Source organism: Anas acuta, chromosome 1 (genome assembly GCF_963932015.1).
Source record: "Anas acuta chromosome 1, bAnaAcu1.1, whole genome shotgun sequence".
Classification (NCBI taxonomy): Eukaryota; Metazoa; Chordata; class Aves; order Anseriformes; family Anatidae; genus Anas; species Anas acuta.
The window spans coordinates 24,309,587-24,337,291 of record NC_088979.1 but is presented as its reverse complement, the minus strand read 5'-3'; the positions used below and the strand labels follow the sequence as shown (position 1 = coordinate 24,337,291).

Here is a 27,705-nt window from a genome sequence, read left to right as displayed (position 1 = left end):
ATGAAATGTGCCTGAGCCACGGTACCACAGACTCCTCTGACAGGATGGTGTTTCATCAAAGGGTGAGTCAGCACTGTTGATTTTGGAACCATTTGGAACCAGCAGTGACCAGCATGAGGCAGTTTGAGAGGTGAGAAATTCTTATTTTCATTCAGAGATTTTATTGTTTCCATGCTTTTATGTGTTTTTTGATGTTTCTAAAGCTTCCCAGTGTCTCTGCTCTTCCAGCCAACAGAGCACTGTTCATTACAGCAACCAGTAATTTTCTCTCTGTGTCTTTGGTGCCTGTGGAGCATCAAAGCCCAGCCCAGCCATGGCCTGGGCATAGCCATAGCACAGAAGGGCAGTTCAACTGACAAAACACAAGGCATGATCCTTTAACAACTCGGAACTTTGATTTTACTGATATAAATAACATTACAGAAATGCTTTACTTCTTCTGGTTTCTTCAGTGTTGAGTTTCTTTATAAGTTCCCATACAATTGAGTTTATGTGGAATGCATATATAAATTGGGTATACTGTGGCAACAGTAGCACTTCTATTTCTTTATCTTTTAGGGCTACTAATCATTAAGTGTTTGGAAGGACATGAGGAGCACTAGTAATCACCTGATCCCAAGGCACACAAAGAATAAATACTAGAATTTGGATAATCCTTTTCACACAAATTCACAGTTTTGAATTCATTTTTTGAGTACAGTTTCTGGCTATAAGACTGTAACTAAATTACCTACCTACAGAAAAGGACTTGTAACTATACTTTGCATCCTAAGCTCAAGCACTGGTATATCTATGAAAAGCTGTGATATACACAATGAATGTAACACATAAACAAAACAACAACAACAAAAACAAATAAACAAGCAAAACATTCCCTGAACCTTTCCTTTAATTCAAGGTGTCAACAATCATGGGATGCTCAGTCTGTTCTCTGTATTAATGAAATACAGTGAACTCTTCCTCTTTCATATCAGTTCTTGTACCTAAATTGGAGAATAAATTGAAAGGAAAGTATGTTTTCACAAGAAACAAGGGGGATGAGTCACTGTTAGATTGTGCATCTGAAAATTAGGTCTAGGCACCTTAGGCTCCTTTTATTACCAGTGGAGAGAAAAAAAATAATTATGTTGTCTTGTGATCAGAGTCCAACAAAGGGACTATTAACCCTTCTTTTATAGTGTGTACTTTCATCTCTTTATCTTAAAGTATCTTACAGGTATTAGATCATTATTGACATCCCACTGTAAGAAACCTTAAGCTAGACAATATGGCTCCCACTCAACAAGTCCTCTCCTACGTGCCTTTAGAAATATACCTGGTGGAAAAAAAAAATGATTTTATGCTTCAACAACACTACTAGAGATCTCTAGTATACATATCCAATTTTATTCTTGTTGATGTTTTTTGATGCCTTTCCTTCCTTATTTTTTTAAATTGTATTGTAGATTCATATTTAAAAAGATTCAAGACCTTACATACTACTTATTTAGTACTCTACCGCAAAATTGTTTTCATTCCTTCTCTGTAAATATCAAACACAAATCAATGAAATACTAAAAGTATCTGTATGCTAAGACTTAACTCTAGGAAAAGTCATTAGAAGTACATATTATAAATCAATTTTATGTTACAAACACTTTATTTGAATTTCTCATTATCACTGTTAATGAGAACCTGAACATGTCTTTTTTCAAATTATTTATCTGGCTTGTGTGTTAGAGAAATATACTGCAATATTCTTCAGGTCAATTACCAAATGCATCAAAGTTAGTAATATTTCTAATATTTTGCTTACTATTCTGTACATCTATAACAAACTATGGGCACATGTCACCTATGTAGCAGTAGAAATAATACAGCATCAATCAATCTTGGAAATTGAGTTAAAGTTGGCAATTTTATTTTTCTGCACAGTTGTTAAATATTTAATATTTCCTCTTGTCCTTCAGGGAATAAATTTAAGAAAAATGACTTCCTTTCTAAATGGTCTCACTTTTACCAAGTGCCCCAAGTAAGCCTTTCGTATGATAAATTACGCTTGGTTCCACACAGCTACTACCTGCTCTGTTTGAAGACCATAATCAAGCTCATCCAGATGCTTTTGCCTCCTTGCCTTCTAGATAAGGACTCATTGTGAGACTTTAAAATAGCCCGCTTTCAGTCAAGGTTTTTTTCTGTGTATATAAATGCTAGAAGAATGGTATATTACTTAAATATTTAAACTGGAGTATGTGCAGTTATTTCCTTAAATTGTTTTAGGTACAAGAGAAAGAATGGAATTGAAAATCAGTGAGGAAAAAAAAGAAGAAAAAAGAAATAATAAAAAACACACAGAAAAACTCCTTTGCCATTATAGAGAGTTTTCCACATATCAGGATGCATAAGTAATTTACATTGTTTGTGTTTAATCTAGTGAACAGATAATGACTGTCCTTCAAAATATTCTTACTATATGCATTTTGTAATTCATGTATAAGCTTGTTTTTTGAGTAAGAGTAATATATTTTTATTAAACATTAGTATTCTGAAACTGAGTGAATACTGAAAAAAATATTAAGTAACATTTCAAACACTTCTGTATATAATTTGATTTTTGATTATTATTATCTATTTTCATTAGCTTTTCTGTGACTGAAGGAGCAAATTCACGCTGTGTTCAGGTAAAAGCCCACATGAAAAATCTGTTGTCAAGCTAAACTTAATTACAAATCAGAAAAGGTTTTGGAACAGTTTCTCAAGGTAAAGAATGGATCTTCCAATAACCTGAATGAAATATTACTGAGAAATATAAAGCTAGAATACTAAATAGTTAACAAGTCTCAGAGTTACAGTCACAGTCTCAATACATTCCATAAGACAAATTTCTTTTCATAAAAACTAAAACAGTTATAAATAGCAATGGCAATCCCTTTGGCTTGTGGAAAACTTTAGGTGTTTCAGCAAATGGTAGTCTGAGACAGTCACCTGTTCAAAGCATGGTCTGGAGAAGCAGAGGATTGGTGCCTGAGAAAGTACTTACTACCAACTATCAAGATGCAAATGGCATAGAAAAATTTGTCTCAGTAGAAAACTTACCTGAGGAGGCCCTCATCTGAATTAGGTGCCTATACCAAATGAAAATAAATAAATAAATAAATGAACAAATAAATAAGAGGGAAAATGTTCCTTTTATCACCTTTTTTCCTAGTCCTGGCTCAGCTCCCTGGGGAAAGAATTAATACAGAGAGGTCCAGAAAGATCTTTCTCTCTTTCCTGTGAAGGCCTTACTGCCAGGTTAAGAGCTGTAATGTGAGACCTAAGGCAACTTAGACATAGGGAATTTAGGGTCTATGGCATTAGAAAGCAACTGAGTGGAGGTTTCAAAGGGTTTGGGGGAGCCACAAGTATCAGATCCATGGATAATATGGACTGTAGTTTGCAATCTCAACATAGGTATAGCTGGTACCCTTGCCAAAATTACTATTGCAACATATTTATTCTACAGAGAGCAAAGAAATCTTTGCAGACAACCCCCAGACAACAGGGTCAGAACCACTAATGCACTCACAAATAAAAAAAAAAAAAAAAAAAGGAAGTAAAGAGTAAGTAAAGGCTTTTTTTTTTTTTTTTTTTTTTTTTCACAGCACTCACTGCCTTTGAAATTTCCTCACTAAATATGTTCTTTCTAAAAGGTGTTTTTGTACCAAAATAGAATGCATTATCCAGTCAGTCTCCATGGTAACTTTGTTTCTTATTAAATGGAAAAGGGAAAAAAAAAAAAAGCCTAATTAACTCATATGACCTTTTATTTTTTAAAGTGTTAAAGCTATACCTTTAGTGACTGTGTCTGCTGTATATTGAAAGATGACTTCTCCCTTTGGCTGTTTTTCTCTTTTAAGAATTACAGATTCTTCACATTAAATTTAGATCATCATGTGCAAACAGTGAGTGGTATATTAAGGGGTAAAACGATGCCTCTGCCTCTTGAAGCTTCTCTTAACTTTCAGACATAAAGCTACTTTACCTTGGCTCTACAGGAATACTCATTATGTTCCTCATTCTCTTCACAAAATCCTAAGTGTTAGGCTTCCAACAATGATGTCTAATCTTAGTCAAGTGTGATTCCTTAGACAATTAGTTTAACCCCTTTATTCAAGGAAATACAGTAAAATAAATTGCTTTATCCAAGCCTTTCAAAAGCATAGCAGAACAACAATGAAAAGGAAAGACACAATTATATAAGGAAATTTCTGAAAGAAAAAGGTCAAGAAAACCCACGGGCCTAATAATAATTTACACTGTGGCTTCTTCGCATTTGCCTGAAGTGTAATAGTCTTAAGAAAAATATTTACTGTATTTGTATAACAAAACAAAACTGGGAACTAAATCAGACAAAGGATAATGAATTCTGTATTAAAACAAAAACAACATCAACAAACATATTCTTCAAAATTTTTCTATTTCTACAGAATTAAGTGTATAAAAAAAAAACAAACATGTATAAAAATTACGTGTATAAAAAACAAACAAACAAAAAATATTTGTTTGATAGTTGAAATTTGAGTCTATAATTTTGAATTTTCCATGGATAGACTGAATGCTTATGAGTCTTTGCCCAGATCTTCCTGACATTTAAGGAAGAATTGCTTAAAAGTTTGACACTGACAAACAGCATCTGAGATGGGCAGTCCTGACACAGCTAAAAGGCTTTTATATAAAGGCTTCATCAACAAAGCTGCTAGGTGGCCATTGGTCATGCTTAGCCTAATCTTAGCCTAATCTTGACTGAGGAAAAAATCATTATGGGAAGAAAGGGAAGGAAGAGAAAGACCCCCAGAGTTTCAAACTTAGTACCCTGAGGGAATTATTGAAACTACAAACATATACATGTATGTGGATGTTTCCTCTCCCTACAGGCACCCAGGTATCTACTTGATATTTACTAGAGACTTATTACTAACACAGCAAGCAGCAGAATTATGTTGTTTATCCAGGGCATGATGATAAACAACACTCTTTGGGGTTGCAAACCTGGCAGGTAGGTGCAGAAGGGCTATTGTGTATCAGATGGAGTAGGACCCCTTTGGCTCTTTGAGGTTCCTCTGTCCTCACCACAGAACCTCCTCTGTGCACCTGGGAGGCATTACCTCAGCACTGCCATGTAACTGGTTCTTGGACACAAGAAGAAAATTTTTTTTCTCAGAGAATAGCATGCTCCTATTCCTTTTCTTTCTTTAAATAACCTGCTGTCATTGGTATTTAATCTGTGTATTTAGTCTGAAGGGTCATTGAGGGATTCCTGGTGACTCAAGTAAATAAAGATATTTGAAATGTCACTGCTCTGTGACAGCACCTGGTCTAATTGAAGCTGGCTCAAATAAACAAAGGGTCAAGGAAAAAAGTGTTTCAGAGCCACTGATTCTAAGTAACACAGAGTGTTCTCAGTGGAAATGTGAGCCTCTCCCTATGTATTACAAGATTTTTTCAGATTTGGCATGCTAGTTCTAGAAAACACCTATTCTTTATAAATATGTTCTCTGAACACTGATTTACCCTTCTAAACAGTGTAGTGCTCTTAGTTGTGGGCTGTTTCTTAGGGTTGCCTTTTTCATTGGCCTCTTTATTAGCAGACTTAAAGTTTATCTGCAATAGAACAGAAAAAAAAAAAAAAGTTATGTTTTGTATGTGTTGGTTCCCTTGACACAACATCCTCTGGGATTAGTAGCACTCCAAGTACTGTATTTTATGCACAGTCCTTGGAATTATGGGCCAGTTACATAGATTAAGGCACTATTGTGGTTTTCATTGAAAAGAGAGCACTCCAAAGTCTTACATTTAGAATGAAATAAGGTGAGAATATAGGATACAGTACTGGCACCTGGCCTCTTGGCAGAAAATCTGGGAAGGAGTGGAAAACAGTTGAAAAATTTTTAGAATATATGTGTAGTTCAAGGTAGGCCTAGCTCCTGGGATTTGCAGGAGGAAGGAGCTGCCTGTTTTACTTCATAATAGATTCTGATCAGCGTACAAAATAATATAAATAAATATCTTCTCAAATAACAAACCTTAGGTGAGAAAGGGCTGAGAAATTTGCCGTAGATTAGCTGTTTAATTCAGGCTGTTATGGTATTGTTATGGCAACAGAGAAATGATGGAACATGTAGAAAAAAGTAAGGGAAGGTCCTTTGAAGTCTGAAGAAGAGAGTTGGTAAGAAAATAGGTACCTTGAGGCTGGGCAAAGACTGGCTTGTGCAGGTATTTAAGGCTATAGTGGACTGTCAATGCAAATGACGTGTACATGGGCTAAGACTAAAGTATCTGCTTCAGAGTACGAAGTTTTGCCTCTGATATGGGGTGACTGCATTCACACAGGGCTAGTCCCCTTAGCATTCAACTGACATCTTCCACCCTGCAAATGTTGTTTTTTATTGAAAAGAATGTCTTTCCTAAACAAAACAAAACAACAACAAAAAACACAATGCATAATGCAATTGCTCACCAGCAGTCAATCAATGCCTAGTCAGTCCCTGAGAACCCCCATGGCCAACTCTCACCAGTTTTATTGTTCAGTGCGATGTCATCATATGGTAGGGAATATTCCTTTGGTCCATTTGGGTCAGCTGTCCTGGTTGTGTCCCCTCTCAGCTCTTTGTGCACCCCCAGACTCCTCTGTCAGGGCAGCACAAGAAGCAGAAAAGTCCTTGACTTAGTGCAAACAATGCTCAGAAACAACTAAAACATCAGTGTGTCATCATTATGTCCATCCTAAATTCAGAACACTGCACTATATCACCTACCATGAGGAGAACTAGCTCCATAACAGCTGAAACCAGGACACATACATAACTGATTATTTATGTCATGAAACTAAGGATGTGTGTTGCACACCCTAGAGCATAGCATGCCAACGTGAATACAGGTATGTGAAGTTTTTTGGAGGTACACAGAATGATAGGAGACAAATCTGGTGCATTCTTGTTGTGACCGCTTTTTGATAGCCATCTCAAATCATCTCTCAGCAGAACAATGAGAGGATTTTGCTTTAGAGTAAACTAGTCCACCAGGCAAGAAAGCTCAAGAATAAACTAATGCTTGGCCAACTGGGGGACCAGGTCTGGGACTGATCTGCTGATGCATATACTCATGAGCTTTCTAGTCTCCCAGATACAACAAACAAACAAACAAACAAACAAACAAACAAATAAATAAATAAAAATCCTCTCAAATTCATTAAGAGCTGTTACTGTGAAAAAGCACAACCCAGAGCACAGCAATAAATGGTACCAACTTCAGGGTGATGTAGACTTCACTGATGGTTTTAAGTGTCTGCAAGAAGCATCTGACAAACACACAGAAAAAGAAAGGAAAGAGTCTGAGAATGAATATTCCCAGTGTGCTTGGGACTATCGCAAACTGCATCACAAAGGTACATACGGTTTCCAGAGGCTTTGTTGTGTAGTCTCATGACATGGATTCAACATGTCTGATAAGTAACGGGTGTAAGTTTGTCTCACAAAAGATCACACTAGAGTTCTGGAAGTGATGCTCTCCTTCTGGACTCAGATAGGATCCTAGGAGCATTTGTGCTGCTCTCCAGAAAACAGTAAAGATCTATAAAGCAGATTTTTCATATCCTGAATTTAATTGTGTGCTTTTGATCATCCCATTCTGAAGAATGACAGTCTTGCCTGGGTATACAGTGATGCAGTAGCACTGTGATGCTGCAGCATATTTGCTCTTTCTGTTACTGTTTCTCGGATTTGTGAGTCATAGCTTGTAGCAGTGTGCTGCAGAGCAGGAGCAGTGTGGATCCTGAGGCACTGTGAGAGGCAGTTCCCTTAGAGAGGAAGGCAGGAATGGTTTTAAACTGAAAGAGGAGAGATTTAGCTTGGATTGTAGGATGAAGTTTTTTGCTCAGAGGGTGGTGAGGCCCTGGAAAAGCCGTGGATGCCCCATCCCTAAAGGTGTTCAAGGCCAGGCTGGATGGGGCACTGGGCAACCTGATCTAGTGGGCGGCAACCCTGCCTATGGCAGGGGGGTTGGAACTGGGTGGTCTTCAGGGTCCCTTCCAACTAAAGCCATTCTATGATTCTATGATTAAAAACATATGAACTGAAGACAAACTAGAATGTGACCTGGGGTCTAGAATGGCCTTGCCAAAGATATCACAAGGACCTTCAAGACAGCTAGTATTCCCAAAGAATCCCCAAATAACTTGCAATGTGTGAAGATGACTGGGAAGGGCAGAAAGTACTTTATGGACCTGAAATAAGTGAAGAAGGCTTGGCCTACCTTGCTGGCATATCCTTTGGGAGCAATCTAACAGAAGGTAACATAGATATAGGATTGCAAAGCACTTTCTCATGGGACTCTGCTGTCTGTTATTCATTTTCCAGGCTGGGGACACACCTAGCCCCAAAGTCAGCAGGACCAAGGAACTGACCTTACAGTTGTTGGTCTTATAGTACGTGTGAAATGTTGTAGTCATATGCAAGACAGTAGTTCAGAGAACTGTATGCAAGACAGTAGTTCAGAGAATTGTATGGAGAATCACTCATGCAATGCCTGGGATATGTGATATGATTTTTGAATATTAAATATGCTTAGACCATCAGTATAGAGCAAAAAATGGTGAACAGAGTTTTAGTACTATAGGATGCAGAGCAAGGCACCAAGCTTCTTTTTTTTTTTTTTTTTTTTTTTTTCCCAGAACAATTCTTCTATCCCTTGCAGGGAATCTGGATGGGAAGTCACCCTCCCTTAACAACTGTCCTCAGAAAGCCCACAACATTGATTTGAAAAATCTGTAACTGTCGCTGCCACATTAACTGACCACTGACTGCTCCTCTAGCCCTGCCTGAGCTCCAGTTTTCTGATGGCACTGTGATTTAAAGAGTTCCCTCATTCTAAATGCCATGCAGAGAGGCATGAAGACAAACAAAATGTCACAGCAAACAGTGAAGAAATGAGCATAGCATGAGCAATATAGAACTCTGATTTTCTGTGTCTCAGTGCAATTTCTGATACTGGTGACCCAGCAGAAATGTGGTCTTAAACAGAAGCATAAAGGGAAAAATAAACCATCTTCACTGGTGAGAACCATGCTGAGTTTCAGTGAGCCAAAGAAAAAACTGAAAGGTCAGCAAGGAGCTGAAGTAATAGATATCACAATTAAAAGTTATATGAAAGTTGCAAAACACAACTGATTTCTGTCACTGGGGAAAAAACAAAACAAAACAAACAAACAAAAAAAACAGTAAGCTCTACCAATCTGGGAAACATTTTGAGTATTAGGGCATTCACTTCCTTCCACATTGTAATGTCTGACTCTGGGAGAAGCTAGACAACTCTGTTACCTTTTGCCCTTACCCATTCTGTATCCACATTAAATATTAAATACAGAATGTGAATCAGATCAGGTATGGCTCTAGTGAAGAGTGATGTTACAATAAATGTCCCTGTAATAGCATTTTATAATGTTACGATGACTTTTCTGTCGTTGTTTTCACAATAGAAATGTATATAAATTCTATGTGCACAATAGTAAATAATTCCACCACCAATAATTGTTCAAGTATTTCAAAACAACACTATGCAAAAGATACCTTAGGAGGGCAATCTTAGTCCAACAACCTCTTCCTAGGATATCTGAGGGGTTTTTTTGCTAGTCTTTTTTTACCTCCTCTGTGCCACAACATGTTCAACAAGATGGGAGAGGAATTGCTGAGACATCTCCAAACAACCTGTTCAGCACTTCATTGTGATATTTAGAAACAATCAGTAAATGCATCATGGTCCATTCATACCTATGCCAAAGCTGCTCTTTAGCATAAGCAGATCTGTATCATTCTTGTTCTTTCTCTGCTTGAGATATTTATAGACAACAATGACACCCCCTCACAGCATTCTTTCTGCTTGTCTAAGCAAGCCACACTTCTCAGTCTCAGCTATTAAAATGTGTTTTCCATTCTCTGGAACAGTCTAGTTAATCTTCCCTGAGTTTATCTTATCTGAATTCATCACCATGAACACAGGTAATCGGAACAGTATGATTTGCCTGATGGGACCTCCAGAGGACTATACTACTCATACTTCTCTTTCTCCCTGTAGTAAGGGATGCTTTCTAGATTTAAAGTTCTGTTTTTCATGATTTCATCAGTTTAGCAGACATATTTCTTTAGTGACATTCTGTTCCCTGAAATTCATCTAAGTATAAACTCCATGTTTACAAATAAATTCTCAGAACTCTTTCTGTCTACATGGCAGTACACTTTGTGCTATTAACATTCTGTTCATTGATTATTCTTTAGTCTTCATGGCCATCCTCTTTTCCTGTATTACTTTCTGATCATAGTCTATACAGCTAACTCCAAGCTTCATCCCACCACCAAATTAGCATATAGTGTCTTTTATTCTTGTTTTATTTATTTTTTAACATTGTATTCCTTTTCATCTTGTAAGTATTCCTGAATGCTAATAGTATTTTTCAGTCTTGGCTTTTTATTTTTATCCAATGATGATCAGATTCCCTGTTACTTTTTCACAATAGGTGTCACTTCACTGTGTGAAGAATTCTTACTGATTTCATCTAAATAACTTACAGAGTAAGATAACACTTACCAAGAATGCATCTACAGTTTACTTGGAATGCAAAAAGCACCACATACTTCTAGTTTACAGGCTAAGTAAGAATTTACCAAGTACTTACATTTTGAATCAGGATTATTATTCATTCAGCAGTGCACTTCTCTTTATGGAGCATGCCTTAAGAGTAGATTCTTCTCTATAAATGCACAGAAATACAGAAATAATAAAATAATGTGGCTGAGACTGTGTTTCCCTGTAAACTGATGGTTACAAGAAGCACTATTGGAACAAGTTTCAAATGTTTTTTTAATTATTTTTTAATTATTTTTTTTTAGGAAAAGAGGATTTATTATCTGTTTAACTGTTACAAGCTGATCTGAATCCATTTAACCTAAGGCTTCTAACAATAATACAGTTGAAATAGTTTTAATTATTATAATTCTTATTGTAGACAGTCAAATATTTTTTTCATTAAAATCTGTGGCTTGTTAAATGAACTAAGACTCATTTTACAACAAAATGGTATTAAAAATGAGTATGTCATCCATTATATGGAGAGACAACAAAGATTATATATGTGCTTTTTGTTTGTTTTGTTTTGTTTTGTTTTGTTTTTGAGATTGTGCAGTAAATCAGGGCCAAATCCTGATTTAAGTCATGACCATGTGTTTCATGATATGCATAGTTTGCAAAGTGTCTTTTGTGTTGCTTAGGAGTAAGACATGTAGCACCTTTTGATATCCTTGAAAACAGACTGTAGCCTCCATTATTAACAGTGCAGATACTCCTGTCTTTTGGTTACCTACACGTGTACATGGCAAGGCTGCAGTGTAGCTATGGCAGTGACTTGGGGAAAAAACCTCATCTTAAAATCAGCTCCTGGGCAAGGAGGTGGATTCCTCACAGGGGTGTCTTAGCAGATTTTTTTTTTAGGGGATCCTTCACTGAGGCATTTAAGCAGTTTTCACCAACAGCTCTCTTCAAGGCCAGGCACCTCAACCATTACCTGCTGACCCTGAGCCCAGGCAGAAAAATACCCAAGAGCACAGTGATGTGCTCAGGGGCCTGACAGTCAATATCACTGTATGCATGGTCTACGATAGAAGAAATTACATTGTTCAATGTGAAAAAGTGCCCCCAGATAGCAAATAAATCAGTAGTACTCTTATGTTGTTCAATGAAATTAGTTGAATGGAATTGATGTCTATCATTGAGGTTAGGTAGATTAGTTGGCTCCTGACAAGGTATTCTCCTTTTTGTGATGGGTCCAAAGAAGAAACCACCAATAGAAATATTACAAGTAAGAGAACTTTGGATGTTTACATCCCTTAATCTTTATTTTATTTCATTTTATTGAGAAATCTTTTCCTAGTTTTGCAATAATATATATGAATGTTAACTTTGGTCTTCTTGTTCCAGGATTTTCATGAATGTCTGATACCAACAAAGGAGGTAAAGGAAGACTGATGTGATAAATTGAAGAGAATTACTAAAACCACCACCATTTACCACAAAGAAAACAACAAGGAGGCCATGATACAAACAGAGAAGTACAGTTACATTTTCTCAAATTTCTGCTATGAGAGGAAGCTATTTATTAAACTGTGGTGAGCTGAGAAGGGGGGTAGAATTGCAAGCAAGTAAACTGCCTCTGGCTTTTTCATTCCTGCCGTGTTGAGAGAAAAAGGACTTTGTCTCCTCTGTTTGTAAATAAAAAGGACAGCATCAAAGGTACCCGGTTCCACCCATTCATCCCCTGACAGAAATAAGCTGCGGAATCCTGAATGTTGCATAAATGCTGGAGTCAACAGAGACAGCAATATTTATGCCTTCTGCCTTGGTATTTGCTTGCATTACTGGTAACTTTTTCTATGCACTGTACTTGAAAGAAATGTAAATGTTTTAAGTCAAAGAATGTTTGATCATCCAACTTTCTCTGCCTCACTGCTGCTGATGTTTAGGGTTGGATTATTTTGTATGAGAAAAGCCAATTCTTTTACAACATTTCCCTAGTCTTGTTTAAATATTTGCATTCTCAAGAAGATGGAATGTCTTGGTGAGGACTCCTACCAAAAGCACAGGTATGGTTTCTGTAGCAACTGATCCCTTCCAAATATTCAGGGGGAAGAAACAGGGCTGCAGAAACATCTAAATGACAGAATCACAAATTAACAGATTAATGTGTAGTTGGAACTGGTAAAACAAACAAACAAACAAACAAACAAACAATCTGTCAATATTTTCCTCGCTACTAGCCAGATAAAGAGCAAATTTTTTTAAAAAAGAAATAAAATCATTCTGTTGCAAGCATAAAATGGAAAAACATAAAATCCCATGGGAAAGAAAAAACAAACAAACAAACAAACAAAAAAGTATATGGCAATTTATATTAAAAGCAGAAAGAGCCCTAGGAGAAATAAATCTTCAGATTATTCTTAGCAGATCGATATTAATATTCTTGTTCACAACTATAGCTATGTCCTAAGATATCCCTATTAATAGGGATGATAGCATTAGTATAATAGTATTTAATGAATTAAATACTGTATGGAATATATTTGTTAAGAAACATATTTTGACCAAGCCCTATTGTCACTATTTCCTTTTTCTGGTATACATCTTCTTCCTGACTTTATGTATTTTGAGACTTCAGTAGATATTCTAAATAAGATTCTAAATTTCCCTTATTATAGAGAGAAGTCTGGAGAGCATTTCTGTTCTTCATCTTTCCTTTCTTACTCTTCAGTTTAATTTTTGGGGTGTGGATTGGCTAGCTGAATTTTAACAACTCCAGTTTTGAATTACTAACTAGATGTAATCCAAACAAATAAAATATCAAGGATTATGCTGCCTCTCACTTACTGGCTGGCTAAATGAATGGCTTTGGTGAAATCTATTATAATGTGGGTACTAGGATATATCCTGCTTTCTATGTATTTGGTAAGATGGTGTTCTTCACTTCCACTAGTTTTAATTTGAAGTACATTTATTGAGGCAAAATTACACCATTACCTCACTCAAGCTTTAATTTGAAGTAATTGAAAAGTACTTGGTCTTTAAATACAAAAAGATTCCTCAGTTTCTGAAGCATTGTTATTCTTGTATAGAGGAAGGGAAAACAAAACAAAACAAAACAAAACAAAAAATAACAAACAAGCAAAAAAAAAAAACATAAGATGTAACATAAGATGTGCTTGTTCTATAATTGGGCTCTTTTTCTAGTATTTATTTCTCTGAGATACTTTTGTTTTCCTTGACTTCTTGTTCTGTTCTCAAAAGCATATGATAATCTCACTTTGCTCTCCTACTGCTACTGTTTTCAAGTGGCTGCAGTTATAAGTAGCTAACCTGCTGAGACATACTTTAATACCTGAAGCTATCTTAGGGACCAGACACCCGTACAGAATGTGAACAGTTGTGGATGGGCAAATGAATACAGATGAAATAAGCCCTAGCTGAACCTTCATGAGATGAAAAAAAAGTGTGGTTTTATTTGTTTGTATTTCAAGGTATGGCAAGTAGTAACCACCAAAAGTGTTTCTAGGTTTTGTGTAAACCTGGGAAAATTTTTAAAAGATTCTTCTGATTGCTCAGTAGTTTTGTTGATTAGGTTCCTTCTAAAACAGAAGAACACATGTAAGCACATCTTGGACATTTTTATTCTTTGTGAATAGGCTACCTGATGGCATAAGTAAAATGTAAATAAGTAAATAAGTAAAAAAACAAAACAAAACAAAACAAAACAAAACAACAACAACAACAACAACAAAAACAGGGAAGAGACAGCCTTTACCTGAAATGTCTGATTTTACATTTTCTGTTTGCTGCCCATAACTGGGGATGTTTGAAATAAGTGCCTCAACTAAGAAGAGCAATGGGAAGAGCTCATGTTTTAGGTCCCTATCTGAGACAAAGAATATGAAATATGTCTAGATAAAAAAGAAATGTCTGTATGTGAGGTCATGCAATCAAAGTGTGCATTTGTTAATAAGGTATTTTTTTTACAGTACTTGATTCCTGTGAAAATTTTATACCATTGCATTACTGAGATCAGAATTACCAATTTTAACATTTCAAGACCTGTAAATGAAACTCCAATTATCATCAGTTCAATTTAAAAGTAATGATGCTTTAAAATTTTCTTTCCTTTATTTATTTATTTATTTATTTATTTATTTGTTATCTGATTGCTAAACTGCCAAGATAAATTTTAACATGCATTCAAACTTTTCTCCATTTCTGTGAAGCATAGAGGCTTTCCGTTTTTGAAATGGAAGTCTGGATTCCAGAGTATTCAGATGAATTTAGGAGAAAAACATTACAAAGAAATACAGTCACAGACAGCATCAGACCTTGTAGATTCCACTTTTAGAGACTCCTTCTGATATATCACAAGCCGAATAAAATAAAGCACAAAAATGTCTTCTGTTTCTTGCTGACAAAGTGAGGTACACAGAAGGAAAATTCATTAATATATTTAGGCATATTTAATTTCAGAATTTCAACTCCATTAAACAAAACACATACAAACTTTATTTTTAGCATGTTGTTAAAACCCACTGACTTCAGTAATTCTACTCAAGAACTTGAATTTACGCACATTTCATAGAAACATTAAGAAGAGAATAGAATCATAGAATCATAGAAACAGAAGGTTGGAAAGGACCTACAAGATCATCTAGTCCAATATTTCAGCTTTTCTTTGAACTGGAAGCAATCTCCCAAGATTCAGGACACCTAACTTTAGGCATCTAACTATAGTCCTGCAATAAGACCATCTTTGTTGCTCTCTGGAGAGTCCTAACAGATGTTAGACATGTCTGACAGTTATTTATGATAAATTGGTGCAGTTGTATCTGATAAATACAACCTACTGTCATATATTTATTATGGGGCAATTTGGAGATGTCAATCCAACAGCTTAACCACAAGAGTGTCTTTTTCTGCATTATTTCTAGACATTACCGGTTCATGGGGCTGAGGAGGCAGCAGCTTTTCTTTGTGCAGGGTATTGGTGGAGAGGGTCAATGGTGAAGGATGAAGTTGCTAAAGGGAACCTGAGGTATACAGCCTCAAGCAGTGCCTCCACAGAACCAAGTCTTTAAAGGAGAAGGTCTTAGAATGTGACTTAATAGCCTCTTCCAATTTAAAAGAAATTCTTCATTCAGATTTTGAAATATGTGAATCAATATGGGACACTGGCAGAGTACAGGAAATATGTGTTTCTTAATATCTAACCACACATTCACAAACTTCAACTTTGTATGATTGAATGATGACATTTTGTCAAAGAATAGTACTTTATTTCTATAGGTATAATAACTACCCTGAAAGAGAATCAGTGTAGGAATACATTGAGAATTATGGAGTGTGTCTGAAAATGCTAAGAGGTGTTTAGGCTCCAAAGCTGCTATTTGGATCTCTCAGGTCTGAGTAGCTAGCAGTCTCAGAATGTCCAAAAACTCTCCACAGACACTCAATTACCATTTGAATATTTTACATTTTTCATGTACCACATGCAGTCATCTATTTTTAATAAAAATATCTTAAAAAATGTTCTTAAAAGTGTTCAAAAAGAACACACTACCTCCTGAATTGTGTGCAGATGGTTGTGTTTCCAAGACTGACTGTATATACTTAATACAGGAAAACAGTTTTGAAGTGGAATACTATATAACCTGGTATTAACTTTCAAAATATTTGTATATTTTCATAGTCATGTATTTTCTGATTTCTTTTTAAATGGACTTTACAAGCACTTAAGACTGAGAATTTCAAGTATAAACATCTTATTACTTAAATTTGCTGTGGAGGGTACACAGTCCATACCTGTTTCAGATTAAAAAAAAAAGGCACCAAGTCAAAATATGTTATCTTTACACCAGTAAGGAAAGTGTTCTATTTTTTTTTAAGACACAAAATAATTGGAAGTATAGTGAAGATTAATTAGGAACATGATAGGGATAACGGAATTTTGGTAAAAAAGCAGACATGATTGGATTGGGTTTGTTAGAAGTTACATACTCTTCAGGAAAAAAGAGAAATAAAAATTAAGCTATTGTTAGCACTAGATAATGATATGATAGATAGTTATGAATTGGGCCATTATTGTACAGACAAAACAGAATCTGATAAGTCAGAAATTGTTTGAGGAGGCATTTTAAAAAGCAGTCTAAGGATTAGAGGTGTTATATGGTACCCAAGAATTGGATGTGAACTGAAACAGAGATATCTGAAATATCACTAGAAAAAGATACCTTTGGGAATTGTGTGATGGTAGGAGATTTTAACTACCCACATAAAAGTGAAGAACAGATAGAATGAAAATGAAGGATATGGTAAAGGTATTTCTAGAAATGTTGGCTCAAACATTTATTCACATAAATCTTACATGAATAAGAAACGGTGCTGTTTAAGTCTGAGTTTCTTAAAACGTAAGAGAATGTTATTCTAAGATATTTTAGAATATAATCTTGGACTCAGCAATAAAACGTAGGCTTTGCTTCATGCAAATTTACTTATGAGAAAAACTAGCTTTTTGTCTAAGACAATCAATTCCAAAACAAAACAAAAACAGACAAACAAACAAAAGCCTGTAAGATTTAAACTGTACAAAATAGGGTCTCTAAATTGTTCGTATGGAATTTCCTTAAATCAAAGATGTAAAAGGTCTTTAGATTTTGCATCTCAAGTAAAGTAAAGAAGAAACATGCAGGTGAGAGTTCTAGGCCTAACAGGCTGAACTACCATTTCTGAAAAGACACCAGGAGTAATCAGTAGTAGAAAAAAAAAGAGACAGAACAGGAAAGAAGACAACATAGATCAGGAAAGAGAAAGTTGAAATTTGCCATAGGTCAAAGTAAGTTAGGTTTTACATCTGAAATTGAAGTAGACAAAAAAATGAGTCTTTCAAGTTGCTTAAAGGTATTTCACAATACCAGGTCTTGAAAGGCAGATAGTATAAGGTAAACATCATCTAAATTTCCATGTTATTACTCTTACTGGAATGAAAACAGGTTATTCTTGGAAGGATGGTATTGTGGGCGGTAGACCTCTAGTCTGACCCAGTATATTTTTTCTATGCTTCCAAACAGGGAAATAAGGAGGAAATTTATATACAAAAATTGTATTATTGAAGTTAAATAACACTTAGTTTTTCACTTTTGGCATCCTCCACAGCATCTTTAGTTAAGTAACTACCATGTTATTGACTGAGAAAGTAAAGGCAAAGCAAATAAAAAAATTTAAGCATGCCTTAAAACAAAAATGAAATTATCTCAGAGTGGAAAACTCACTTAAGAAATGCAATATGCTCACTCAAGAAATGCAATACAATCAGAGAATCTACATCCAAGAATCTGTAAAGAACATTCATATGAAATCACAGTTCTCAACATCAAGTTTTAAAATTAGTCTGTCAGTTCTGGGCGGTGCTTCATGACTGGAGAATTGCATATTTCAAAAAAGAAAAATATGGAGAAACATCAGCCACAAAAGATTTATCTCAGTAGTAAGCAAATCTCTAAAATACATTTGGAAGAAATACTAATTAATACCATGGAAATAAATGATCCAAGGAAGACAAGAATGTAACATGTTTTTACCATATTTTTATATGGTATAATGTTTTTATATATGGCTCTATGGCGCCATTTGAGACAGTAACTCTGAAGAAGAAAGGTTCAAAAATGTAAGGAAGCTAAGAAGGAGAAGAAAACTATTTGTATCATAGAAGGAAGCATTAAGTTATGGAATGATTAATGTTCCTAAAAGAAGATTTTTGATATTTTTTGGTCATTTATTAATGATATAGACAGAAATTATAGGAGCACACCAGTTATCAGGATAACACAGTTTGGACATAAAAAACATATAAACATACATTTGTCATTACCACATTCAGTCTGGAAAGTAGAGAAAGTCTTGTAAAGACAGAGGGTATTAAGATTCGGTACAGCCTTTTAGGAGGAACAAGACTGATATTTAAGACAGAGATAGGTGAGTTTTCAAAGACAGATTACATAAAGTGATTGCCTGCAAACTATTGTCCTTGACGATTGTGGAGTTCCCTCTAAGCCTCATGTTTCTGGACTAAACGCTAAAAATCAATATCAGTCTCAGGAGATCCATGATAGTCAGACTCCCATTCAAGGGATCTTTCAAGCCAGCAAAAATTTCAGAATGGAGAAAACAACAACAGAAACCCTTTTCAAGATTGCTACTGCCATACTAATTCTTTGTAATTAATTGCAAGGAGCTGCCATCCCTTGTAGTGAAATTCCCCCGAGAGCCCCAGGCTGCAGACAGCCGCCCTGCCTCCCACTCTAACACACAGACCTGAAGCTTAGCCAAAATAAATCACTATAAACTGCCCATAACATTCATGTATTAACCAATGCATCGATGGCTTCTCTACTGTAGTAGCCAGCAGTGTGGATGTAGATGCCTAATACGTAAAAACTTTTGTGAGGGTTGTGGGAAGTACAGGGAAGTAAAACACAGGCATAACCTAACAGCCAATTTGCTATTTAAATTTGCAGGTGTAGTTGCTTTCCTTTTTACTTCTATGCACTTAAGACTATTTTCATGGGTACTACATTTTGTAATTGAAATGTTCCAAGTAACTGTTTTAAAAAACTTTTTAAGCACCGCTGTCACCAGCTACACTTCACGCAAAACTATGTGTATCTCAAATCATTGCAATTGATTCTTTAGCTTAAGCCAGCCATCTCAGATCCTTCTGTGTCTGGCAAAAGGAGATGTGTGCCTTATCCTGAGAAAGGTGTCCAAGACAGGTGGGATAAATCACGGTCTGTAAATGCCTGTCCCTGTCTATCAGCTATTTAGAGAGTCTTGATGTTCAAGGTGCCTAACCCTCAGATTGAAAACACTAGGTGAATTGGAAAGCACAGTCTGAAGGTTATTTACTAGAATTTACTGTAGGTGAGAGAGTAAGCTTTCTGTGCTCTTACTGCAAGGGTCCTAACTTTAGTCCCATTTAGTTGTTCATTTTTAGTGATGTCCATCTGTGACTACTTGACAGTCATGACTGCATCCCACCCCATTTGCCATGAGCAGAGAGTAGCAGTTAAAGTCAATCCGTCATCTTTTTTTTTTTTTCTTTTCACAGTGCATTTGCTCTAACATATTTAATTTGGAAAACAGTGTTTTTCAGGGGCAGTAAGGGCAGGCTGTTTTGTAAGGGAAGGGGAGCTGCCAGCCAAGGCTTGCAGTTAGGCAGGCAGGGCAGAGCCTCACCAGCTGAGATTCTGAGATTGTTCCACCAGGGCCATGAAGAACAGAGCCAGCCCATCAGGAACCTCCATGGGTATGGGGATGTTAGCCTGCATGTGGGGCCTGGATCCATGAGGTCTGTGGCCAAGCAGGGACATAACTGTGACACAGTGCAGCTCTGGTGGAGATAAAGGGCTTTATCTGTGAAGCAGCTCCTGAGTGATGGGGGTGGCCCTCTGGGTCTTTCAGCTCTTTCTCCAAGAGCTGCAATGTTGGTGGAGGAGTCCTGAAGACTTCTCATTATCAGAGTGCTGGCCTTGCTGAGGACTTAAATATGATCTCCAACTTCCCTCTTACAATGAATAGAATCTAACATTCTCAAACATGAATTAGTAAATATCTAAAGGGATTTTTTTCATTTGGGGGTTAGGGGATAGGAAGCAGGGCAGATTGGAGCCTTTTGCACCCCTTGCATGGTTTTCAGCAGCATTGTTCCAGTACATTTTGACTCCCTCCTGCTCTTCAAGAAAGGGAGCTATATTTCTCCAGAGATAAATGTGGGATATCATTCAAGGTCTGATAACAGTGATGACGCTGAAGCTTTTACAAAATTATAAATGGTTATCATTATTTGCTGTGGGAATAGTATTCTTCTACTGTTCCTCTTCTCAGAAATAATTGGATTATTTATTCTTAAACTTTGAAAAAAAATAATTACCATAGAACAGTAAAGCTACCTGAAAAACCTGGTAGATGATAGCTCCTGAAAGTTGTTAATGACTGAAATTAGGCAGTTTGGATGGAAACTTACACCGCAGTAACTAGAGTTTTCAGTCCCACTTGTTCTGTAATTGCAATATTATTCTCCAGATGATTCAGCAGTGCACTTACATAAATCATGGGCATACACCTGTATTAGCATATTCTTTTTCTGCTTAATCAATTCACTGTTTTCCTGCTGTGTGCAATGCTTATTCCCTATTGGAAGAGTCAGGAGACAGTTCCCTTTCCCAAAACATGCTAAATGTTCTGTAGGATGAAATAAAGACAAACAAATTCTGCCTGGAAACTGTCCTAGTTTAGAGTAGATCCCAAATAGCCTGCTAAACTGCTTTCCATATGACAGCCAAGTATTTGTCCAAGTATAATTTACCGCTCTACCAACACTGCTCTTTGCATTTTTAATGACAAGAAATATTGCAGGCTTTCTGTATCTGTCATAAAGAAGTAGCAAATTCCCAACATTAGATCCCCTTAGCAGATTTCCTTGGAGATTGCCACTGCACTAACCGCACTGAACCTCATAAACCACATTTTCCCACATGTGTTAGATTAACTGTAGATTGGGTTTACAGCACTCAGGGCTGAAGAACTATGTTTTGACTACTTTGTGGTAGACTGGGCCTTACGTTGTTCATGCATACATTAAGAAGCTGAGCTGTAGTTTAAATTTTCCTCACTCAGGAGGAGCCTCATGAAGTAATAGAACAGGTAGCAGTATAAAAGCTAGAACCATAAACTCCTGAGATTAAGCTGGGTTACCTTCTCAAAAATAGTAGAGTAGCTATAGCCAAATAATCTTGTTTGAAGGTTTTTATTCTTTTTCTACAAACTTCTTCATCTTTTAATTTTTGTGGTAGCTCTTCAGTAGGCAGAGACTTAGTCTCAGTTTTCTTTTTTTTTTTTTTTTCTTTCTGATAAAAGGAGATATCATAGCTAACTTAGAAATTTGATAAAGACATGGAGATTTCAGGTAAAAGGTATATTCCAAATATTCCAATTTTTTATGTGATGTTACCTGTAAAAGCAAGAGAATATTTTCATATCCTATTTTGAGAGACAGAGGAAATTGAGCAGCTGATGAACAGAAATGCATTAGGAGACTAATGCTTTTTCTTTCTTAATATAGCTATTTAATTAACATGCTCCTCATTCATTTTAATTATGTGATTTTTTTTTTATTTTTTTTTTTATGTACTGCTATTTTATGTTTGTGTGAGCTGTTACAATTTTTAAATTGGTTATATTAAATGAAACATACCTCTATTGTTATAGTGATCTGCACTATTCTTTATTTTGCTTGCACAATTCTATGGACTTGGATTTTCCTCTTGACAAAGAACTGAGATTTGGAGCTAACGACACCTGGCAAGACTTCCTCATTGATTTAAAACACTAAATTAGATTTCTAGTTCTGGCTCACATTGAGGCTAATACTGTTTTGCAGTGGCTTGCAGGTACCTGGCATCATCACAGGGAGAAGAAAATGTTGATAATTCCAAAGCAGTAACTGGATTTCTGAGTCTGTCACCAGCTCTGAGACCCTACAATAGGTGTCAGATAGAAAACAGGAGGACCAACACAATTCTCACAACCTTCTCCACAGCTGAGTCTCTGTCTCTTTCAATTCTATTTGTTGAAATTTTGTTCTAAATTAATTGTAGTGTCATAAATTTATGACGTTCTTACTCTTGTTAACTTGTCAAGGGTTCCAGACTCCCATGGTTGAATAAAATAATGAAGAGTTTTTACATAGCTAGGCAAAGAAAGTGAAGCTAAAATTTAAAAAGAGTTTAAAAATTATGAAATCACTTGAGTTTGCAATAATTATAGACCCCTAATAGCTAGTTAGTGATGTGCAGCTAATGAACATGACAAGCACATAAATTGTGGCACTGTGGAACTGAGAAAACAAATCCAGATTCCTGACCAGAAATTGTTTCAAGCCTCACTGCTGTTCATTTCAACATGCAGCACTATACTGGAACTAATCCAATAAAAACTCAGAGTTCACCTTCATCCTCCTTTTCCCTCAAGGATTTCTCTTTTGGCAGAATCTACTGTGTTCACACTCTGTTTTGCCACAGTTGTTCCCTTCTTTCAGATCCTTTGCTAAATTGGAAGGTGTTTCTCCTTCAGAACTGCAAAAATATTTGTAACTAAAATTCAACCCAGACCCTGTGTTTGAAGAAATAAACAAAATCCTGGTGTTTGCCATGCAGTCCCAAACCTTCAGTTTTTCACTTACTTTAGGGACTACCCTAGGTTTATTCCACTTTCTGATCATATACACTTTGGAGAAACCCACTCTGCAAAAGACACCTGTGTCAGCAGTACCTTCAACTCTCTTCCTGTTTCACAAAAAAAAAAAAAAAAAGTTCCTCTGCATGCTTGGCATAGGTTTACCTCAACATAATTGAGATCCGAGTAACTTACTCTTCTCCCTAGGATTATTCTGTATCGTTAGACTTTCACAGCCTAAAACTATATTAGCTTTTTCTATTTTTCTCCTGTTACATTACAGAAACCCACACTGAGAAAACCCCCTGGGCAGGTTATGAGGTACAGAACTGGGTCCTTCATGGAGGCAAAGATTTTCTTCCCACAGTGTCTTCAGAGACACCACTGAACAATCCCAACTCCCAACTAACAGCTCCTGCAATGTGGGGGAGGGACCAAAAGAATAAGAGAGCCTCACTCTGGCATTTTCAGGACAGAAGCTGGAGAAGTTTTTGAAGGATACATATATATATATCATTCAAAATAATAATAATATATATATTATTATTTTAATTTAAAATGAAACAAGGTTGTTTTCACTTAAAGGTAAAAAAAAAAAAAAAACAGTAGAAATTTAAATTAACATACTGGGAGGTGGGAAGATGGCAGATGCAGAAGGACAACACATACAAGGTGATGAGTTGTGTATCCTCAGGTAAAGAAGAGAAGAGAAATTAAAAAAATGAAAATAGTTAATGAGAAGGGACAATCTCAGTAAATGGATTCCCAGTTAGACAGTGGACTGAAAACTACAAATTTTGTATACAAATGCCAGAAGCCTAAGAAATGAGAAAAACTAGTCTCCTGTTTAAAACTGGCATATTGATATGCAAGCATGCAAAAAATTCAATGTGAGGAAAATAATTAGAGGGACAAAGTAACAGAAAGGTGTAAAATATATGGGAAATAGACTCTAATGTAATTGATACTATATCTTAAGGGACTAGCCAAATCAAATAAATAGGCTTAGTGTCTCAGGTGACATTGAAACCCTGCTGGCTGCTTGAAATTTCCATTCTAATTAGGAAACATCTAGTAATATCCAACTAGGACAACAATGATTTCTGTGATCTGATCAGAGCAATCAACAAACCGAAAGGATGAGAAATGAAAGAATAACAGAGAAGGTCTGGTTATACTCCAGACAAAAGGATACATGTCACAACTGAGGATAATTCCTGAACTGATAATTCCTGAACTGATAATTCCTGAATATTCCACAACTGAGGATATTCCTGAACAAAAGGACTGGCCGGTCTTTGGAGCAACTAGTCAAGGAACAGGTAGAAAGAGATGCAATTAGTGGCTTGCTGAGCAACACCACAAAATTATTAATGTAAAGCTGTTTATAAAGTACTTTATAAACAGCCATTTTGCAGCCGTAGTAAGTCCCGTGTATCGTTTGTCTCCCTCACCCCTTACATCCCCACCCTCTGGCCTCTATAAGGCAATGTAATCATGAGGAAATATAGTTTCTTGAAAAAAACAAAAACAAACAAACAAACAAACACAAAACAACAACAAAAAAAAACACAAAACAAAACAACAACAAAAAAAACAAGGGGGAAACACATGGTAGAACATTTTTATATGACATGGAAAATGCATTAAGTAGTTAAAAAACATATAGAACACTCAGAGAAAATGTATATTACTTATGAAGAGATGTTAGAAAGACCAAAGAAATGAGAATAAATCTTCAAAGACCTCTGTTAACAAAAAAGATCACGTATTAGATGGATTTCCTTTGTGAAGTGCTCGCCAAGTGCTTTCAAGGAAATAGCTCACATGAATTAAGGAGGAAGTTTCTGACCTGGTTAAATAGAAGAAAAAGCTAATAAAAAAATGTCTAGTTTTCCCAGTACAGTGAGGTTCTCAGCTACTGTTCCCCATTAGAACTGGAGGTCCCCACTGCAACCATTCAGCATATTCACAGATGATCTGGAAACAAGAGAAGACAGTTGAGGTGGCTGGATTTATTAACAGTGCTAAGTTTTAAGGGGATATATAAAGAGGAGAACTGATTAAGAAAAGGTTTGGAACAGGCTGAAGACAGTGAATCACAATGTGATAAAATGATAAATAAAATCCAATATAAACAACTAAAATATATTTTTTCATAGCATCAACAACAACAAATACTAAATTAAGATGTCAGATGTTAACTTGACTAGCTACTGTTCAGGAAAGATAAGTCATAACTTGGAGATATGATAGCTGTATGAATGTGCCAACACAATGCTTAGCACTTTTCTAAAACAAATACAAATATGTTATTAGGAAAATTGTAAAAAAATAATAGAGAATAAAAACCAAATCATACCCTGCTGTGTAGGCTTACTATATTCAGTATTTTCCATTCTCCTTGCAGTTCTGCTGCTTTCATCTAGAAAGGATTTGGTAGAACTGGAAAAGATGCAAGAGTGATTAAAGTTGCTCACAGGATGGATTGAGAAGACTTGGACTTTGCAGCCTTGAAAAGAATTGGTTAAGGTGAGCTCAGAAGGAGGTCTATAAAAGATTGAATGGCATCAAAAAAGTCAATAGAATGTTCAATGTCACTTTTATTACAAGAACTTGGGCACATCAAATGAAAATAGCCAGTGGCAGTTCAAACAAAATGAAAGGAGCTTCTTCTTGATACAACATGTGTTTAGGAAGCAGACCATTTTGCTACAGAATATTGTGGTTGGTGTAACTATTTGGATTTCAAAAGGAAGTTAGCATATTGCACTGAAGACAAGTTATCTACATAAAGGATAAAGATATCCTCAAGAAGTCTATGAGTGACACATCTGGTGAGTCTGGGAGAAGATTTCAGGAAGGTATCATCTATTGATCCACCATTTTCCTATTCTGCAAGCATCTGATCCTCTGAGATGCAGGGTGTGAGACTAGACAGGCCTTTTGTCTGACAAGGTGGTTACATCTGTGGTAGGAAATGAAGCATAGCCAAGGAGCATAGAATCATAGAATGGCTTAGGTTGCAAAGGATCTTAAAGATCCAACCCTTCTGCCATAGGCAGGGGTGCCACCCACTGGATCAGGTTGGCCAAAGTCCCATCCAGCCTGGCCTTGGACATCTCCAGGGGTGGGGCATGCACAGTTTCTCTTGGCAACCTGTTCCAGGGTCTCACTACCTATAGTGAAGAATTTCCTCCTAATGTCTAGTCTATATCTATCTTCTCTTAATTTAAGACCATTCTCCCTTGTTCTATCATTATCTACCCGAGTAAAGAGCCCTTCTCAATCTTTTTTATAAGACCCCTTTAAGGTAACAAAGAGGTCTCCCCGGAATCTTCTCTTCTCCAGGCTGAACAGCCCCAACTCTCTCAGCCTTTCTTCACAGGAGAGGTGCTTTGACCCTCTGATCATCTTTGTAATCCTCCTCTGGACTCATTCTAACAGGTCCACATTCTTTCTTTCTTTCTTCCTTCCTTCCTTCCTTCCTTCCTTCCTTTCTTTCTTTCTTTCTTTCTTTCTTTCTTTCTTTCTTTCTTTCTTTCTTTCTTTCTTTCTTTCTTTCTTTCTTTCTTTCTTTCTTTCTTTCTTTCTTTCTTTCTTTCTTTCTTTTCTTCTCCCTCCCTCCCTCCCTCCCTCCCTTCCTCCCTCCCTCCCTTCCTTCCTTCCTTCCTTCCTTCCTTCCTTACTTCCTTTTTCTTTCTTTCTTTCTTTCTTTCTTTCTTTCTTTCTTTCTTTCTTTCTTTCTTTCTTTCTTTCTTTCTTTCTTTCTTTCTTTCTTTCTCTCTTTCTCTCTTTCTCTCTTTCTCTCTTTCTCTCTTTCTCTCTTTCTCTCTTTCTCTCTTCTCTCTCTTTCTCTCTTTCTCTCTTTCTCTCTTTCTTTCTTTCTTTCTTTCTCTCTTTCTTTCTTTCTCTCTTTCTTTCTTTCTCTCTTTCTTTCTTTCTTTCCTCTCTTTCTTTCTCTTTCTTTCTTTCTTTCTTTCTTTCTTTCTTTCTTTCTTTCTTTCTTTCTTTCTTTCTTTCTTTCTTTCTTTCTTTCTTCTTCTTTCTGTGCTGGGGGAAAAAACAAGCAAACAAGCATAGACTTGCCAGGACATAGCAAAACTGGCCTATAGGTTTCTACATTATGTAAGAGTTTTGGTCCTTGAGAAACAGGATGTTCCAGACAATGTTCAGTTCAGAGGACAGGAAAGGCTATCAAGGAATAAGAAATCTGAGCATACAGTTGCAAGCTCTTCTATACCAGTTTTGTTTCATTTTCTGGTACATATATGGCTTAGATTGTCTCTGGGACTTGTCTGCCTGAACTTGGCTTGCTCAATCTGATTTGGTGCTAATGAAGATTTATAAGATCTGACACCAAATAACGTGGTTTTTTTTTTTTTTTTTTTTTTTTTAATTTAATTTTCATTTTAGAGACTTTAAAAATACTGTCTTACATTTACATTATTCAGATCTTTTCCTGGAGTTTTTTTTTTTTTTTTATTGTTTTATTTGCTTGGTGGTAGTGGTTGTTTGTTTGTTTGCTTGTTTTTTGGACAGGGATGGCAGGGGGAAGGAAAGAGGGGACAAACATCCTAAGGCTTCTGTCCATTTGGAAAACTGGGAGAGGAACTCTATCAACTGAAAACAAATGCTGTCACATAGACACAGTATTGTCATGCAGAAGAAAACAAAATCAGCTCAGCTGTCAGCATGTCCTTGTTTGGCTAAGTTCCAGTCCTTGCAGCAGAAATTTGAGTAAGTAAGAAATTCAAGTTTTACCTATAAGTATTGAATATAATTAAATTCAAAAGTCAATATGGGTTCATCTACTATATTTAAGTTTTCAAGACACATGTTCAAAATATTAAAGCAATTTTCTTATTTTTTACGATGTTTGTT

At 36.1% G+C, this 27,705-nt stretch overlaps 1 long non-coding RNA gene across 1 annotated transcript; it reads left to right on the top strand.

Moving 5' to 3' along the window:
- Positions 1–27,561, top strand: LOC137850094 (uncharacterized). Its single transcript, XR_011092256.1, has 3 exons — positions 1–130; positions 25,232–25,353; positions 27,364–27,561. It is a non-coding gene; the product is annotated as an uncharacterized lncRNA (long non-coding RNA).
- Positions 27,562–27,705: the final 144 nt, after the last annotated feature.